The 20,333-nt window shown below is 39.1% G+C and overlaps 1 protein-coding gene across 1 annotated transcript in view; it reads left to right on the top strand.

Annotated features, from left to right (window-relative positions):
• The window catches only part of ZC3H12B (zinc finger CCCH-type containing 12B), a 605,593-nt gene that overhangs the window by 334,686 nt on the left and 250,574 nt on the right, over positions 1 to 20,333 (top strand). The window contains exon 2 of the mRNA XM_070784196.1: positions 16,254 to 16,448. The gene's annotated coding sequence lies outside the window, so the exon portion shown is untranslated. The remainder of the gene's footprint in view (positions 1 to 16,253; positions 16,449 to 20,333) is intronic.

Genomic DNA, 20,333 nt, shown 5'->3' with positions numbered 1-20,333 from the left:
ATATATAAAAACAAAAATCATTAAAATCACAAAAAAAGGTGAAAAAATCTTTAAAATGATTTTTTAACTAGAAAAACAAAGAGGAAAACTCCATAGCACCACAAAAGGCTAATGTGTAGGTAGAAATTTGTAGGGGGAATAAAAAGTGTGATTTATAAGAGAAAAAAATAAGTTATCAAGGTCATATTTCTCCTTGGCTGTGGAGTCTGCCCCTGTGGATGGAGTTAGATCAGTGTTCTGTGATGTTTTCCTCACTGAGGGAACTGTTGTCTATGTTCTGGTTGATGGAACTGGATTTCATCTCTCTGAAGGGCAGTGCAGTGTCCAGGAGTAGGTTTTGAAGTGTCTATGGGTTCAGTTTGTCTTTGGACAATCTTTCTGGCTTTGGCGGTGTTAGACATGTCTATTTCTGCAGCCACTTCAAAGTAGCTCTCTCAGCATATCTTCACTGCCGCTAACCCGGTACTTGTCCCTGGGATCATTGCCAGAGCTTCTGTTCTCCTGTTCAGTCCTAAATTACTGGCTGAAGCTTGCTAGGTAGGGGCTTGTGTGGGTCTTTTTCTGGCTCCCCAATCATGTCCTCTGTGTCATGGAGACTTGTGTAAGCTTCCCTCAGCCCCCTGAGCTAGCCTTCTATGTCACTGGGCTTGTGTGCAACTGTTTCGGTTCTCCAGGCCTGCCCTCTATGTTGCATCACTTGTGTGCACTTGTCTCAGCTCTCCAGGCCCACCCCCTATGTCTCGAGGCTTGTGTGTTCTTCTTGTGGCTCCCCAGGCCCACCCACTGCACCAGGAGGGTTGTGTGCACTGCAGAGGTTTGTATGCCATGCCTCTCTTGGCAACCCAGGCCTGCCATCTGAGCCACAGGACTTCAGTGGGCATCTTTTGTTTCCCTGAGTCTGGCCACCATACATGAGTTGTTTATGGGCTGAAAAGTGCACCTTTCTCTGTTTTCTGTCCTCTAAGTCCCTGCTTTGCCCAGCTTTTTGAGATTCCACAGCTCCCCCTTGGGCCCCCTGTGAGGGAGCTTCCAGTGCACAGGAGCTCTTCCTACTTCTTGACTCCCTCCCTCAGGGCACAGGTTCCTCTCCAGAGGGTCTCCATCTTTTCCCTTTTCGTGTCTCCATCCTCTCTCCTACCTCGTTCCAGCGAGCTTAGCCTGCCCCCATGGAGGCTTGGCATCTTCTGCTGTCATCTGGAGGTTGCTTTGTAGGAATTGTTCTGTATCTTGATGAGTTTTTTATATATTTGTGGGGAGAGTGGCAATCTCCCCATCTATTCCTTCACAATCTTCTTCCACCACACCCCAGAATATTTTTTATTACAGTTTTGATTTCTGTGTTTGTGATTGGTCTGCTCATATTTTCTATTTCTTCCTGGTTCCATTGTGAAAGGTTATATTTTTCTAAAAATGTTTCCATCTCTTCCAAGTTGTCCATTTTATTGGCATTAGTTGCTGATAATGGTCTCTTATGAGCCTTTGTATTTCTGTGTTGTCTGTTGTAACTTCTCTTTTTTTTCAATTTTAATTTTATTTATTTCAGTCTTCTCCCTTCTATTATTGATGAGTCTAACTGATGGTTTGTTAATTTTGTCATCTTCTCAAATAACTGGCTTTAGTTTTACTGATTTTTATATTCTCCTTCATTTCTTTGTCAATTATTTCGGCTCTGACCTTTATGATTTCTTTCCTCTACTAGCCTCAGATTCTTTTGTTCTTCTTTTGTTGCTTTAGGTTAAAGGATAGGTTGTTTATTTGATGTTTCTCTTGTTTCTTGAGGTAGGCTTGTATTGCTATAAACTTCCTTCTTAGCACTGCTTTTACTGAATACCATAGATTTTGAGTTGTGTTTTCATCGTCATTGTTTCTAGGCATATTTTGATTTCCTTTTTCCTTTCTTCAGTGACCTGTTGGTTGTTTAGAATCATTGTTTAGCCTTCATGTGTTTGTTCTTTATAGTTTTTTTTTTTTTTTGGTCTTGTTGTAATCACAGTGATGTGATTAGAAAAGATGCTTGAAATGATTGTATTAAAAACAAAATCACCAAGGCTTGATTTGTGGCCGAGGATATAATCTATCTTGGAGAATGTTCCATATGCAGTTGGAACATAAAATAAAATCTATTGTTTTTGGGTGATATGCCATGTAGATCTTAGGTCCAACTGTCCATTTTATTGTTTAAAACTTGTGTTTCTTTATTAATTTTCTGTCTGGATGATCTGTCCATTGATGTGAGTTGGGGTATTAAAATCTCCCACAAAATAATTTTGTTACTGTAGATTTCCCCTTTAATCATTGTTAGCATTTGCCTTACATATTGAGGTGCTTCTATGTTGGGTGCATATATATTTATAACCATTGTGTCTTCTTCTTGGATTAATCCTTTGATCATTATGTAGTGTTCTTCTTTGTCTCTTGTAACGGTGTTTATTTTAAAGTCATTTTATCTGATACAAGTATTGCTACTCCTGCTTTCTTTTGATTTCTATTTGCATGGAGTATCTTTTTCCAGACCCTCACTTTCAGGCTGTATGTGTTCCTAGGTTTGAGGTGGGTCTCTTGTAGACAGCATATTTAGGGGTCTTGCTTTTGTATCCATTCAGCCAATCTGCACCTTTTTGTTGGAACATTTAGCCCATTTACATTTGAGGCAATTATTGATAAGCATGATCTTTTTACCATTTACTTTACTGTTTTGGGTTTGTTTTTATAGACCTTTCTGTGGTATCTGTCTAGAGAAGTTCCTTTAGCATTTGTTGAAGAACTGGTTTGGTGGTGCTGAATTCTCTTAGCTTTTGCTTGTTTATAAAGCTTTTGATTTTTCCTTTGACTATGAATGAGACTGAATGAGATCCTTTCTGGATAGAGTAACCTTGGTTGTAGGTTTTTCCTTTTCCTCACTTTAAGTATATTCGGCCATCCCCTTGTGGCCTGCAGAGTTTCTGTTGAAGGCTGTTAGCCTTATGGGGATCCTCTTGTATGATGTTTGTTCTTTTTCCCTTGCTGCTTTTAATATTTGTTCTTTGTGTTTAATTTTTGTTAGTTTGATTAATATGTGTCTTGGCATGTTTCTTTTCAGGTTTAGCCTGTATGAGACTCTCTGGGATTTCCGGACTTGGCTATTTCTTCCCACATTTTAGGGAAATTTTCAACTTTAACTCCTTAAGTATTTTCTCATGTCTTTACCTTTTGTCTTCTCATGGGACACCTATGATTTATATATTGGAGCACTTTTTGTTCTCCTAGAAGTCTCTTATGCTGTCCTCATTTCTCTTTATTCTTTTTCTTCATTCTACTCTACTCCAGTTATTTCCACCATTCTATCTTCCTGCTCACTTATCTGTTCTTCTGCCTCAGTTACTCTACTGTTGGTTCCCTCTGGTATATTTTTCATTTCAACTATTGCATTGTTCATTATTTATTGTTTATTCTTTAATTCTTCTAGGTCCTTGTTAAACATTTCTTGCATCTTCTTGATCCATGCTTCAAGTTTATTTATCCATGCCTCCATTTTGTTTTCAAGATTTTGGATTATCTTTATTATCATTATTCTGAATTCTCCTTCACATAGACTCCTTATTTCCTCCTCACATATTTGGTCTGGTAGATTTTTACCTTGTTCCTTCAACTACTGGATATTTCTCTGTCTTTTCATTTTGTTTAGTCTACTGTGCTTTGAGTCTCCTTTCTCCTGGCTGGAAGGTCATAGTTCCTCTTAATTGTGGAGTCACCCCCACATTTTGTGGGTGGGTTTGGATATGTGCTTGTGAAGGTTTCCTGGTTGGGGGGGGGGTGGTGGTGGGGACAAGTGATGTGCCTGTGGTTTGGTTGATGGAGCTGGATCTTATCTCTCTGAAGGGCAGTGCCTTGTCCAGTATTGAGTTTGTGTGTATCTATGGGTTTGGTATTGCTTTGGGTAACCTGTCTGCTAATGTGCAGCATTGTGTTCCTGTTTTACTGAAAGAATTGACATGAGGCATATGGCACTGGGGCTTGCTGGCCTTTGGTTGGGCTTGGTTTTAATGTTGAGATGGAGGCCTTTCAGAGGGCTCTTGTCTATTAGTGTTCCCTGGGGTCAGCAGTTCTCTGGTGGATCAAAATCTTGGACTTGAGTCTCACACTTTAGGGCTTCAGGCTCAATCCCTCCTGTAGCTCTAAGACTAGACAAGCCACAGAGTGAAGTCCCCAACATTCTTGGTGAAGACAGCACTCAGTGGCCCAAAACGCCTAGTAAAACTTATACCAATGTCCTCTAATATTTCTAGAAAGATCTCTGGACCAGTTGTGGGCAGTGTTGCATCAGTTTTGTCTTAAATGTGGCCTTATTCCAGCTTATATTTTCTCCTAAAGTTTAAAGTTGTCCCCAAAGCCCATAGTTTGATCCCCATCTGGACACAAGGGCGTGAAAGTTGAGGCTCATTAGGGCTCACTTGCTCTCTTCGTCTGGGGAGTGGGGAGGATATGGTAGCCATAACTGAAATGTAAGTGCAGTGCCTGGGCCAACAGAGAACTGTTGAATGCTGTTACAGTCTGAGTTCTCCTAGAGGAAAAGGCCTCAGTTTGTGGGCCCTTAGGAAGAGCCAAGCTGTTTAAGCTACAAGCAAGGTGTGGGCAGTAACTGGTGCCTGATCACAGCCTGGTGGTAGCTGCCACCTGGGGTTGGGACTGCATCAGCAGTGTTTTGTCTGCTGCCTCAGCAGTCACACCTAATTTCTCAGTTGTGTCGAGCCCTCTCAGTATATCAAGACTACCAGCCCTCAACTTCTCCCTGGAATTTTCCCCAGAGCTTCAACACCTTGCCCCTGCCCTTTGATTTAGGCCAAGTCTTGCTAGACAGTTCTCTCAGTTCCACACTCCCACCCTCTGGTCTGGGCTGATTAACTTAGAGATGTTGTTCAACAGTGGTAGTGGCAGCTGCCGCAGCAGTGATTGATTTCTGTGGTGAAATTTCTCTATGTTTTGTACTCTGAGCTCCCATTGTTGCATGGCACTTTAAGGTTCCATAACCCCCACTTATCCCTGCCTGTGAAGAGGTTTCCTAATGCATGGAAACTTCCTTCTTCACAACTCCCTCTCTCCCTTGGGACACATGCCACCGTTCTAAAATTCTTTATCTCTTTTTATGTCTTTATCTTTTGTCCTAGCTCATTCTAAGGAGATTGGCTTTCCTTTTTGGAAGTTTGGGGTCTTCTGCTGTTGCTCAGAAGTTGTTCTGTAGGAGTTGTTCCAAATTCTGATGAATTTTTTATGTATTTTTTGGATGCAGGTGATCTTGCCATCTTACTCTTCTGCTATCTTCTTCCATTTACCAAAACTTCATTTTCAAAGGGCACACACAAAAATTTTATATGCACTGGGACCCATGACAAGAGCAATAATTTAATAGGAGCCTCAGTTCAGTTGCTCAGTCATGTCCAATTCTTTGTGACCCCATGGACTGCAGCACACCAGGCCTCCTTGTCCATCAACAACTCCCAGAATTTACTCAAACTCATGTCCATTGAGTCAATGATGCTATCCAACCATCTCATCCTATGTCATCCCCTTTTTCTCCCGCCTTCAATCTTTCCCAGCATCATGGTCTTTTCAAATGAGTCAGCTCTTCGCATCAGGTGGCCAACATATTGGAGTTTCAGCTTTAACATCAGTCTTTCCAATGAATATTCAGGACTTATTTCCTCTAGTATTGACTGATTATATCTCCTTGCAGTCCAAGGGATTCTCAAGAGTCTTCTCCAACACCATAGTTCAAAAGCATAATTCAAAAGCATGATAGGAGCCTGGGCCAGACCTACATGCTAGTCTTTGAAAGGCTCCTGGAGGGGGGTGGGTTGCAGCTCACTCTGGGGACATAGACACTGGTGGCAGACATATTCCAGAACACTAAACTGCTTAAACACATAATGGCTTGGTGCTGACACCAGGCACCACCCAACAGCTTGCAGGCTCCAGTATTGGGATACCTCAGGCCAAACAACTTACTGGGCAGGTTCACAGACCTACTCATTAGCAACTAGGGTTGCCTAAAGATTAGAGAGCCCACAGCTGCCTCTGGACACAATGCTATTCACAGTCCAGCCTAGCCCACCAGAGGGCCAAGACCCAGCTTCACCTACCAGTAGAAAGGCACTGTGCCACCACCTGAAAGCCTGCAAAAGTCCCTAGTCTACCTTGTCCCACCAGGGGGCAAACACCTGAAGCAAGAAAACTATAATCATACAATACAGGCCAAATCTTATCCTGGGAAAATCTGGTCCCTGGCCCTTCCCACTAGGAGACCAGCACAACCATTGAGACACCTCAGACACCATAGCCAACAGTGTCAAGAACCAGCCCTCCCCATCCAATGATCTGAAACAAGCTGTGGGATCCCTGGTCAACAGCCCCAAAATCTTCAGTACCTTGACTCTACCCACCAGTGAGCCACCACTAACCCAAAGACCCCAAGTATTCTGCAATCACCACCTCATGACCAGGTCCTGCTAAACAGCAGTATCCACATAGGCAGGGCCTGGTGACCAATCAGACTAGGGGCCAGCCAAGCACAAATAATCAGCCATCTACAACAGAAAGACTCATTCAGCCTCTTGGGGAAGCCCTTGGAGCATATAGCTTGAATGAAAACAGGGGAGTGCACTGATGGGATGAATAAGATGCCTCTTAAGGAAGGCCACATATCCAAGATTGAAAATGTAACTAACCTAAAACATATACAAAAACACAATCAGAAATGTATTTTTAAAAATGAGGTGGCAGAAGGATTTGTTCTACATGAAGGAACAAAATTGATGAGAAGAACTAAGTGAAGTGGAAACAGGCAATATACCTGAGAAAGAGTTCAGGATAGTGATCATAAAGATGAGCAAATAATTCAGGAGAAGAATGGATGCACAGAATGAAAAGTTAGTATTTTAAGAGAAAGTTAGGAAATATAGAGAACAATAAAACAGAGATGACGAACACAGTACATGAAAAATACACAAGAAAGAATCAATAGTAGACTAAATGATTCAGAAGAATAGATCAGTGACCTGGAAGATAAAGTAGTGAAAATCATTGACGATAAACAGAAAAAAGAAATAACAAAAAGAAATTAGGAAAACTTAGAAGTCATCTTGGGTACCATGAAGCACAATAATATTTAAATTTCATATGTCCCAGAAGGATAATAGTGAGTGAAGGAGTCCAAGAAAATATTTGAAAAGATAATAGATTAAAACCTCCCAAACAGGGAAAAGAAACAGATCCCTAAGCCCAGGAAGTACAGAGTCCCATGCAGGGCTAATCCAAAGAGGAAAGCATCAAGACACATTGTAATCAAAATGACAACAATTAAAGATAAAGAGATAATACTACGAGGAGCAAAGAAAAGCAGCAAATAAAATACAAGAAACTTCCCTAAGGCTATCAGCAGATTTTTTAAGCAGAAACTGCAAGCCATAAGGGAGTAGCATGATATATTTAAAATAATGAAAGGGAGAGCCATCTTCTGGGCCATCATTCCCCCCATCCAGAGACACATGGTTGTTTTTTTCTGCCCCTCTCCCCAATCTGTGTAGCCAGACAAGATGATAGAGTAGAAGGACGTTGAACATACCTTATCCCACAAGAACTCCAAAATCACAGCTACCTACCGAACAACCATCAACAAAAAAGACTCATTTCAGTTCAGTTCAGTCGCTCAGTCGTGTCCAACTCGTTGCGACTCCACGAATCACAGCACGCCAGGCCTCCCTGTCCATCACCATCTCCCGGAGTTCACTCAGACTCACGTCCATCGAGTCAGTGATGCCATCCAGCCATCTCATCCTCTGTCGTCCCCTTCTCCTCTTGCCCCCAATCCCTCCCAGCATCAGAGTCTTTTCCAAAGAGTCAACTCTTCGCACGAGGTGGCCAAAGTACTGGAGTTTCAGCTTTAGCATCATTCCTTCCAAAGAAATCCCAAGGCTTATCTCCTTCAGAATGGACAGGTTGGATCTCCTTGCAGTCCAAGGGACTCTCAAGAGTCTTCTCCAACACCACAGTTCAAAAGCATCAATTCTTCGGTGCTCAGCTTTCTTCACAGTCCAACTCTCACATCCATACATGACCACAGGAAAAACCATAGCCTTGACTAGACAGACCTTTGTTGGCAAAGTAATGTCTCTGCTTTTCAATATGCTATCTAGGTTGGTCATAACTTTTCTTCCAAGGAGTAAGCATCTTTTAATTTCATGGCTGCAGTCACCATCTGCAGTGATTTTGGAGCCCTAAAAAATAAAGTCTGACACTGTTTCCCCATCTATTTCCCATGAAGTGATGGGGCCAGATGCCATGATCTTCATTTCCTGAATGTTGAGTTTTAAGCCAATTTTTCACTTTCCATTTTCACTTTCATCAAGAGGCTTTTTAATTCCTCTTCACTTTCTGCCATAAGGGTGGTGTCATCTGCATATCTGAGGTTATTGATATTTCTCCCAGCAATCTTGATTTCAGCTTGTGTTTCTTCCAGTCCAGCGTTTCTTATGATGTACTCTGCATATAAGTTAAATAAGCAGGGTGACAATATACAGCCTTGACATACTCCTTTCCTGATTTGGAACCAGTCTGTTGTTCCATGTCCAGTTCTAACTGTTGCTTCCTGACCTGCCTACAGGTCAAGAGGCAGGTCAGGTGGTCTGGTATTTCCATCTCTTGAAAAATTTTCCACAGTTTCTTGTAATCCACACAGGCTTGGACATAGTCAATAAAGCAGAAGTAGATGTTTTTCTGGAACTATCTTGCTTTTTCCATGATCCAGCAGATGTTGGCAATTTGATCTCTGGTTCCTCTGCCTTTTCTAAAACCAGCTAGAACATCTGGAAGTTCACATAAAAAAGACCATAAGCTGCCAAAAAGATATTCTACATTCAGAGACAAAGAAGAAACCACAAGGAGATTGTAGAAAGGGTACACTAGCAATGTAACAATATCCCATGCCCCACATTGGGAGACTCAAAGTCTGGAGAACAATTGCAGAAGTTCTCCCATAGGAATAAGAGTTCTGAGCCCTACACCAGTTTTCCCAGTCTTGGGCCTGTACATTGGGATAAGAAGTCCATAAACATTTGACTTTGAAGGCCAGTGGGACTTGAGCACAGGAGCTGCACCAGACTGGGTGGGGGAACTCCACTCTTGGAGGATGCACATAGAGTCTTGCATGCCCCAGGAACCAAGGGAAAAGCAATGATTTCATAAGAACCTGGGCCAGAACCTAAGTGCTGATCCTGAAGAGTCTCCTGGGAAGACAGTGGGAGGACTGGTGTGGTTCTATTTGTGGGCATAAAAACTGGTCGTGAACATATCTGGGAGTACTATTCTGAAAGCTAACATGTTAACTGAATCATTAGTACCAGACATGGCCCCACTAACAGCCTGTAGGCCCTAGTGCTATTATGCCTAAGTTTAAAAAATCAACAGGATGGGAACACAGTGCCATCTGTCAACAGATAGGTTGCCCAAAGACTTTCTGAGCCCACAGTCACCTCTACATGCCCATATATTTCTGCTCACCAGAAGGCAAATACCCAGCTCCACCCATCCGTGGGCAAGCATGAGCCTCTCTCACTAGGAAGCTTGCACAACTCTCTCAGCTAGACTCACATACCAAAGGACAGACACCAGAAGCAAGAAAACTATGACCCCACAGCCTGAGAATCTAAGTCTGCAAACACAGGAGAGAACCTACATTGAGACAACAAGTCTCTGGCTCATGGTTAAAGAGAAAAGAGTAAAGAGACCCACCTCAAAACAGGGGACACATACAGACTGAAAGTGAAGGGCTGGAAAAAGATTTTCCATGCAAATAGGGACCAAAAGAAAGCAGGAGTCACAATACTCGTGTCAGATAAATTAGACTTTAAAACAAAGGCTGTGAAAAGAGACAAAGAAGGTCACTACATAATGATCAAAGGATCAATCCAAGAAGAAGATATAACAATTATAAATATATATCCACCCAACATGGGAGCACCGCAGTATGTAAGACAAATGCTAACAAGTATGAAAGGAGAAATTAACAATAACACAATAATAGTGGGAGACTTTAATACCCCACTCACACCTATGGATAGATCAACTAAACAGAAAATTAACAAGGAAAAAAAAAAAAAAAAAAAACAAAGAGTCAGATATGACTGAAGTGACTCAGCATGATTAGAATCTGTGAGGTCAGTCAGAGTTTCTCTTCGATGATGGTGATGAAGCAGTATGTCCTGAAACTGATTATTGGACCAGAAACACACTTAATGAAGTCCTTCTTGGGGTCTATTGCCTTTTTTCATCATGAAGGGTAGTCAGAGAGTTTGTACAACTCAGCTCATCACTCATCATTATAATATGTACCAGAGAGTTTCACCCAAATAATGTTAGCTACCATGATGTGAAATTAGATATGAAATAAATAGTGCCACCACCCTCAAAAAAAAAAAAAAAAAAAAGAAAAGAAAAGAGTATACTGCTGGGACACATGGGATATCCTTTACAGAAAGCCACTTCTCCAAAGCCAAGAAACATAATTAAATCTCTTCATGCATAAAAGTACAAATAGAAATTTAGACAAAATGAGATGTCAGAGGTATATGTTCCAGATGAAGGACTAAGGTACACCCCCTAAACAACTAAATGACGTGAAGATAGGTGATAGCAGAATAAATGAAGCAGAAGAAAGGATAAGTGGAGACAGAGCCATGGAAAAGAATACAGCAAAAAAAAAAAAGAAAGAAAGAAAGAAAGAAAATTAACAAAGACTGTTTAAGAGACTTCTGGGACAATGACAAACATGCCAACAATTATGCTATAGTGGTACCAGAAGCAGAAGGGAGAGAGAAAAGGCCCGAGAAAATATTTTAAGATAGAATAGCTGAAAACGTCCCTAACATGGGTAAGGAAACATTGAACCAAGTCCAGGAAATGCAGAGAATCCCATACAGGAATAACCCAAGGAGAAACATGTTGAGACACATAGTAATCACGGACAGAAATTAAAGACAAAGAGAAACTGCTAAAAAAGATACCAGGGAAAAGCAGCAAATAACATAGGAAGGAACCTCTGTAAGACTATAAGCTGGATGCTTCACAGGAACTGCTGGCCAGAAGGGAGTGGCATGATATATTTAAATGATAAAATGAGGAAAGCAATGACTAAGGCTACTCTACTCATCAAGGCTCTTGTATACATTCAACAGAAAAACCAACAACTTTATTAGAGACATGCAATATTCAAAGGCACTAAACCAGCTTTACAACAAACACCAAGGGAAATTCTCTAGGTGGAAAAGAAAAGGCCACAACAAGAAACAAGATGATTATGAAATGGGAATGCTCATTGGTAAAGGCAAACATACAGTAATGGCAGGAAGTCATCCACACAAAAAATATGATACTTGAACCAATCATAATGAGAGGAGGAGAGTACAAATTCAGAATATTAGAAATACATGTGAAATTAAGAGTCCAGCAACTTAAAAATCATATATATATATATATATACACACACATATATACAGAAGCCTCATGATAACTATAAACTGAAAATCTACAACATATATACACACAAAAAATAAAGCAGAATAAAAATACGTAACTAAAGAAAGTCATCAAGTCACAAAAGAAGACAACAAAACAGGAAAGAAAGAAAAAAGATCTTTAAAAAAATAGCAAAATGACAATTAAAACATACGTATCAATAATTACCTTAAATGTAAAACAGTTAAATGCTTCAACCAAAAATATAGATTGGCTGAATAAATGCAAAAACAAGATATATAGATAGATAGATAGACATAGATAGAGATAGATATATACTGTCTACAAGAGACCATCTTATGATCTAGAGAAACATACAGATTGAAAGTGAAGGGATGGAAAAATATATTCCATGTGCATGGAAATCAAAAGAAAGCTGGACTGGCATCTCATTTCATACATGATATTTTACATGTTTCAATGCCATTCTCCCAAATCTTCCCACCAGGTTCAATGCACGATACTGGATGCTTGGGGCTAGTGCACTGGGACGACCCAGAGGGATGGTATGGGGAGGGAGGAGGGAGGAGGGTTCAGGATGGGGAGCATATGTATACCTGTGATGGATTCATTTTGATATATGGCAAAACTAATACAATTATGTAAAGTTTAAAAAAAAAAAAAAAGAAAGCTGGATAGCAATGCTCATATCAGAAAAAAAAGACATTAAAATAAAGATTGTTATGAGACAATAACAAGAGGAACATTACATAATAATCAAGTGATTAATCCAAGATAAAGATAAAACAATTGCAAATATTTATGCACCCAACAGAGGAACACCTCAATGTATAGGGCAAATGTTAACAGATGTAAATGGAGAAATTGACAGTAACACAATAAGAATGGGCAACTTTAACAAACCATTGCAGCAATGGATAGATCATTCAGACAAAAAAATTAATAAGGAAACACAGGCCATATATGAAACATTAGATCATATGAACTTAATTCTTATTAATAAAACATTCCATCTGAAAGAAGCAGAATACATATTCTTTTCATGTGGAACATTCTCCAAGACAGAATATGCTACACCACAAAGCAAGCCTCAGTATATTTAAGAAAATTGAAACCATATCAAATATCTTTTCCAACCACAATGCTATGAGATTAGAAATCAGCTACAAGGGGGAAAAAAAAAAAAAAAAACTTGCAAAAGTCACAAACACATGGATGCCAAACAATGTGCTACTAAGCAGCCAGTGGATCACTGAAGAAATTAAAGAGGTAAGAAAACATACCTAAAGACAAATGAAAATGAAAACACAATGATCCAAAACTGATGGGACACGACAAAAGCAATTCTAAGAGGGCAGTTTATAGTGATACAGATGTATCTAAAGAAACAAGAAAAATGGCAAATAAAAATCCTAAGCTTATTCCCAAAGCAACTAGAGAAAAAGAACAAATAAAACCCAAAGTAGAAGGAAAGAAATAATAATGATCATAGCAGAAATAAGTGAAATAGAGATTAAAAAGATACTGGAAAAGATCTATGAAACTAAAAGCAGTTTCTTTGAAAAGATAAAATTGATAAGACTTTAGTTGGGGGGACAAGACAAGATAGTGGAGTAGAAGGTCTCAAGTTCACCTCCTCTTATGAGAACGCCAAAATTATATCTAACTGCTTAAACAAGCATTGGCAAAAAAGGGCTGGAACCTACAAAAAGATATTCTATGTTCAAAGACAAACAAGTCACTATGAGATAGTAGGAGGGGTGCTTTCTGGATATAATAAGATCCCATACCCACCAGGTGGACAATGCACAAACTAGAAAATAATTATATATCATGCATTTTCACATAAGAGTGAGGGTTCTGAGCACCATGTCAGTCTCCTAGTCCAAAGGTCTGGCATTGAGTGGAGGAACCCTAAGAGCATTTGGCTTTGAAGGCCATTGTGGTTTGAATATTGGAACCCCAGAAGATTATAAAAGACACCATTCTTGGAGGATACATGGTTTCATATGCAGTGGGACCTAGGGCAAAGCAATGACTCCATAGGAGCCTTAGCCAAACACACCTGCTGGTCTTAGATTATCTCCTAGGGGTGGGAGAGGAGTTTGGCTGTGGCTTTCTGTTGAGGCAGGGACACTGGTGGCAGAGACCCCAGGTAATATTTATTGGTGTGAATTCTTCTACAGGTCACTATTTTGACACTAGATTTGGACCCCCTGACAGCCTGCTAGTTGCCTCAGGCCAAACAACCAACAGAGTGTAAACAAAGCCTTACTTATCAGAACACACATGGTACAAAACCACCCCTAAAGATACACCTTGTCATAGCCTTGCCAATCAGAGTGACAAGACCCAGCTGCACCCACCAGTGAGTTGGTAGACACCAGTCATTTCCACCAGGATGCATGCACAAGCCCCTAGATCAAACTCACTCATCATGGTGCAGATGCCAGAAGCAAGTAGAACTATGATCCTACATCCTACAGAACTGAGACCACAAACAAGGAAAGGTAAATGAAATGAGATGAGAGAGAAATAGGTTCCAGGTGAAGGAAGAAGATAAAACCTAAGAAGAATAACTAAGTGAGGTTGAGATAGGCAATCTACCTGAAAAAGTATTCAGATTAATTATAGTAAAGATGATCCAATATCTTAGAAAAAAGAAAGGAGGCACTGACCAAGAAGATACAAGAAATGTTTAATAGGTACCCAGCAGATTTAAAGAACAGAGATGAACAACACAATAACTGAAATGAAAAATATGCTAGCAGGAAAGAATAGCAGAATAAATGAGGCAGAAAAACAGATAAGTGAGCTGGAATACAGATTGGTGTAAACCACTGCAATGGATCACAATAAAGGAAAAAGAATGAAGAGAAATGAGCACAGTCTCTGATACCTCTGGGACAACATTAAAAGAACCAACATACATATTACAGGTATCGAAGAAGAAGAAGAAGAGAGAGAAAGGGCTTGAAAAATTATTTGAAGGGATAATAGCCAAAATTTGTCTAACATGAGAAAGGTAAGTCACTGAAGTCCAGGAAGCACAGAGAATCACATAGTCCCACAGATGATAAATCCAAGTCCACACACACACACACACACACACACACACACACAATATGGGCTTCCCTGGTGGCTCAGATGGTAAAGAATCTGCCAGCAATGCAGAAAATTCAGATTCACTCTCTGGGTCAGAAAAAAACCCTGGAGAAGGGACAGGCTACTCACTCCAGTATTTTTGCCTGGAGAATTCCATGGACAGAGGAGCTTTGTGGACTACAGCCCACAGAGTTGCAAAGAGTCAGACATCACTGAATGACTAACAGAATAACAACAGCTATACACACATACACACACACACACACACACACACACACACACACATAGTGTCAACCTGTAGTGCCATTGATTTATTTTGTGGGAGTTCAGTTCAGTTCAGTCACTCAGCCATGTCCGACTCTTTCTGACTTCATGAACCACAGCATGCCAGGCCTCCTGTCCATCACCAACATCCAGAGTTTACCCAAACTCATGTCCATTGAGTCGGTGATGTCATCCAGCCATCTCATCCTCTGTCGTCCCTTTCTCCTCCTTGCCTTCAATCTTTCCCAGCATCAGGGTCTTTTCCAATGAGTCAGCTCTTCGCATCAGATAGCCAAAGTATTGGAGTTTCAGCTTCAACATCAGTCCTTCCAGCGAATACCCAGGACTGATCACCTTTAGGATGGACAGGTTGAATCTCCTTGCAGTCCAAGGGACTCAAAGAGTCTTCTCCAACACCACAGTTCAAAAGCATCAATTCTTCAGCACTCAGCTTTCTTTATAGTCCAACTCTCACATCCATACATGAATACTCGAAAGACCATAGCCTTGACTAGATGGAACTTTGTTGGCAAAGGACTGTCGCTGCTTTTTAATATGCTGTCTAGAATGGTCATAACTTTTCTTTCAAGGAGCAAGTCTTTTAATTCCATGCCTGCAGTCACCATCTGCAGTGATTTTGGAGCCCCCAAAATAAAGTCTCTCACTGTTTCCATTGTTTCCCCATCTATTTCCCATGAAGTGATGGGACAAGATGCCATGATTTTCGTTTTCTGAATGTTGAGCTTTAAGCCAACTTTTTCACTCTCCACTTTCACTTTCATCAAGAGGCTTTTTAGTTCCTCTTCACTTTCTGCCATAAGGGTGGTGTCATCTGCATATCTGAGGTTATTGATATTTCTCCCAGCATTCTTGATTCCAGCGTGTGCTTTCTTTCAGCCTGGCATTTCACATGATGTACCCTGCATATAAGTTAAATAAGCAGGGTGACAATATGGAGCCTTGACTTACTCCTTTTCCTATTTGGAACCAGTCTGTTGTTCCATGTCCAGTTCTAACTGTTGCTTCCTGACCTGCATACAGGTTTCTCAAGAGGAAGGTAAGGTGGTCTGGTATTCCCATCTCTTTCAGAATTTTCCAGTTTATTGTAATCCACACAGTCAAAGGCTTTGGCATAGTCACCAAAGCAGAAATAGATATTTTTCTGGAACTCTCTTGCTTTTTTGATGATCCAGCAGATGTTGGCAATTTGTTCTCTGGTTCCTCTGCCTTTCCTAAAACCAGCTTGAACATTTGGAAGTTCACAGTTTACATATTGTTGAAGCCTGGCTTGGAGAATTTTGAGCATTGCTTTACTAGCGTGTGAGATGAGTGCAATTGTGTGATAGTTTGAGCATTGTTTGACCTTGCCTTTCTTTCAGATTGGAATGAAAACTGACCTGTGGCCACTGCTGAGTTTTCCAAATTTGCTGGCATATTGAGAGCAGCACTTTCACAGCATCATCTTCCAGGATTTGAAATAGCTCAATGGGAATTCCATCACCTCCACTAGCTTCGTTCATAGTGATGTTTCCTAAGGCCCACTTGACTTCACATTCCAGGATGTCTGGCTCTAGGTGAGTAATCATACCACTGTGATTATCTGGGTAGTGAAGATCTTTTTGGTATAGTCCTTCTGTGAATTCTTGCCACCTCTTCTTAATATCTTCTACTTCTGTTAGGTCCATACCATTTTTGTCCTTTACTGAGCCTGTCTTTGCATTAAATGTTCCCTTTGTATCTCTAATTTTCTTGAAGAGATCTCTAGGCTTTCTCATTCTATTGTTTTCCACTGTTTCTTTGCACTGATAACTGAGGAAAGCATTCTTATATCTCCTTCTATTCTTTGGAACTCTGCATTCAAATAGGTATATCTTTCCTTTTCTCTTTTGCTTTTTGCTTCTCTTCTTTTCACAGCTATTTGTAAAGCCTCCTCAAACGCCCATTTTGCTTTTTTGCATTTCTTTTTATTGGTGATGGTCTTGACCAATGTCTCCTGTACAATGTCACAAACCTCTGTCCATAATTCCTCAGGCACTCTATCAGATCTAGTCCCTTAAATCTATTTCTCACTTCCACTGTATAATCATAAGGTGTTTGATGTAGGTCATACCTGAGTGGTCTAGTGGTTTTCCCTACTTTCTTCAATTTAATTCTGAATTTTGTGGGAATTCTATCACAATTTTTCTATATGGGATTAAAAATTTAAGATACTGCATGCCATTTTTTGGACAGGGCATTTAGACTTTGGTACTCACAAAGCACAAGTATTAGCCTGTTAAATTTTATGTATATATAAATGAGTCACTTTTATTTACACTTGAAACATAGTGATTTAATTATGTTTCTATTTTTAAAAATTAATTATATCAAGGTAGCTCAGTTAGATTCAACAGAACGCAAATAGACAACTCAGTGAAGTGAAGAAAGTGACGTATGGAAAGAACATGAATTTTGAAGGACAGATGTAAGTGATAGCAAAGGAATTTTGAACCATAAAAACTTTAGGAATAAAATTAAATATGCAAGAGTATGTTTCATAGTCAGGCTCGATCAATCAGAATAAAAAATTTGCAAGCTTCAAGGCAGATCTTTTGATATTACACCATCAGAGGAGAAAAAAAGAAATGCGAATGGCAAAGTGTAGGGACTTTCCTGGTGGTTCTGTCTGATGGTTCCCAGATGTTCCACCTGTGAATGCATGGGACATGATTTTGATTCCTGATATGAGAAGATTTCGCATGCATGGGGCAATTGAACTCAGTGCACCAAAATTACTGAGCCTGTGGTCTAGAGCCCACAAGCCACAACTACCAAAGCCCAAGCACCTAGAGCCCATGCTCTGTGATAAGAGAAACCATCCATGAAAAGCTCTCATATTGAAATGAAGAGTAGCTCCCACTTGCCACAACTGGAGAAAGTCTGAATGCAGCAGTGAAGACCCAGCGTGGCCAAAAATTAAATAAATAATGTTTAAAACAATGACAAAGAATTAAAAAAGCTTACTTGAATTATTAGACCTCATAAAATTAAACAATATTCATGTTATGAGAGTCCTATCAGGAGAACAGAGTGAGCAAGACACAGAAAACTTATTTAAAGAATTAATATTTTAAAACATCCCCAAAGTGTGGAGAGATATGGCTATACAGGTACATGAGGATCAGAGATTCCCAAACAAATTCAAACTAATGAAATCTTCAAGTAGATACATTATAATCAAGCTCTCAGATGTTAAATACAAAAACAGAATTTCAAAATAGCAAGAGAAAAAACTCATCATATGAAAGTGAACACTGATAAAGTTGTCAGCATATTTCTGAGGAGAAACCTGACAGGTTAGGAGAAATTGGGATGGTATGCACAACGTGCTCAAAGGAAAAAAAAAAAATCTTCCAACCAAGAATATTTTAACTAGAAAAGTTATCTTTTAGAATTTTTTTCCTAAACAAACAAGACTTGAGTAAATTAATCACTACTAGACCTACCTTACAAGAAGTCCTGAAAGGAGTTCTTCAAGCTGAAATGAAAGGATACTAATAGCAATATAAAAACATTAAAAAAGTGTATAATTTACTGGTAAAGGTAAATATATAGTCAAAGGCAAAATACTTCTAGTACAGAAATGCTATATAAATTACTTTGAACTCTAATATATATGTTAATAGAGAAAAGTGTTTAAAATAACTGTGGCTATAATATTTTAATGTATACACAATATAAAAGAATGTAAATTGGAATATAAAAAAGTTAAGTGGAAGGGTCAAGTAAATATGTACAACTTTTATATGCAATTCAAGTTAAGTTGTTAATAGCTTAAAATAGGCTGCTATATCTGTGTAAGATATTTTATGAAAACCTCATGGTAATCAAAAAGCCATCAACTCACAAAGAAAGATGGGACTAGCTTTAAAAAAAAAAAAAAAAAAGCTGCAAAGCGATAAGAAAACATTAACAAAATGGTAATAGTATTCTCTTAACCTATCAATAGTTACTTTAATTGTAAATGGTTTAAATTCTCCAGTTAAAAGTAAAAAAGTAGTTAAATAGGTAAAAAATATAAAACCTAACTGAATGCCATCTACATGAGACTTATTTGACATTTAAAGACACTCAGGTTGAAAGTGAAGCAGTGGAAAGAGATATTTCATGCCAATGGAAACAAAAAAAGGCAGGGGTAGCTACATTTATATCAGACAAAAAAGACTTTAGGTCAAAAGCTATAACAAGAGACAAAGAATGTCAAAAGCTATAAAAAGAGACAAAGAATGTCAAGAGCTATAACAAGAGACAAAGAATGTCACTATATATGATAAAGGGATTGATTCATCTATATGATATAAAATTGTATGTACCCAATATTGGAGCAGAGAAGGCAATGGCACTCCACTCCAGTACTCTTGTCTGGAAAATCCCATGGATGGAGGAGCCTGGAAGGCTGCAGTGCATAGGGTCGCTGAGGGTCGGACAAGACTGAGCGTCTTCACTTTCACTTTTCACTTTCATGCATTGGAGAAGGAAATGGCAACCCACTCCAGTGTTCTTGCCTGGAGAATCTCAGGGACGGTGGAACCAGGTGGGCTGCCATCTATGGGGTCGCACAGAGTCGGACAAGACTGAAGTGACTCAGCAGCAGCAGCAGCAATATTGGAGCACTTAAATACATTAAGCAACTATTAGCAGTTCTAAAGGAAAAATATACATCAAAGCAATAATAGTAGGGAACTTCATACCCCACTTTGAACAATGAATTGATCATCAGATAGAAAATCAATAAGAAAATAATGAATTTGAATGACATTTTATACTAAATGAACCTAATATATATAGAGAGAATGATTTATTCAATAGCAATACAATACACTTTATTCTCAAGTGCAAATAGAACATTCTCCAGTATAAATCATATATTATTAGTTCACAAAAGAACTCTTACCTGATGTAAGAAAACAGATCATATCAAGTACATTTCCAACTACAATAGTATAAAACAGTAATCAGTAACAGAGAAAAATCTAGAAAATTCACAAGTATGTGGAAATTAACATTCCTGACCAACCAATGAATCAAAGAAAAAAATCAAAAGGGAAATAAAAAATATCTTAAGATAAACAAAAATTGAAATACATGCAACAAAAACAGTGGTAAGAGGTGCTAAGTGAGCAGTGCTATATTTATAGTAATAAATATGTACATTAAGGAAAATAGAAGGAACTCAAATAAATGACATAACATTGTGTATCAAGTTACTAGAAATGGAAGAACAGACAAATTAAAAAGTTAGCATAAATAAATAATAAATGCTAGGACAGATATAAATAGAGACTGGAAAAACAATAGAAAAAATCAGAAAGTCTAAAAGTTGGTCTTTTTAAAAGATAAAATAGATGTACATTTAACTAGACTAAAAAAAAAAGACTCAAATTAGTAAAATTATAACAACAAAGAAAAATTACAACTGG

The sequence above is a fragment of the Bos indicus genome, chromosome X, assembly GCF_029378745.1.
Source record: "Bos indicus isolate NIAB-ARS_2022 breed Sahiwal x Tharparkar chromosome X, NIAB-ARS_B.indTharparkar_mat_pri_1.0, whole genome shotgun sequence".
In the NCBI taxonomy this organism is placed as follows: domain Eukaryota; kingdom Metazoa; phylum Chordata; class Mammalia; order Artiodactyla; family Bovidae; genus Bos; species Bos indicus.
The sequence above is the reverse complement of the archived record's forward strand: the minus strand, read 5'-3'. Positions and strand labels throughout refer to the sequence as shown.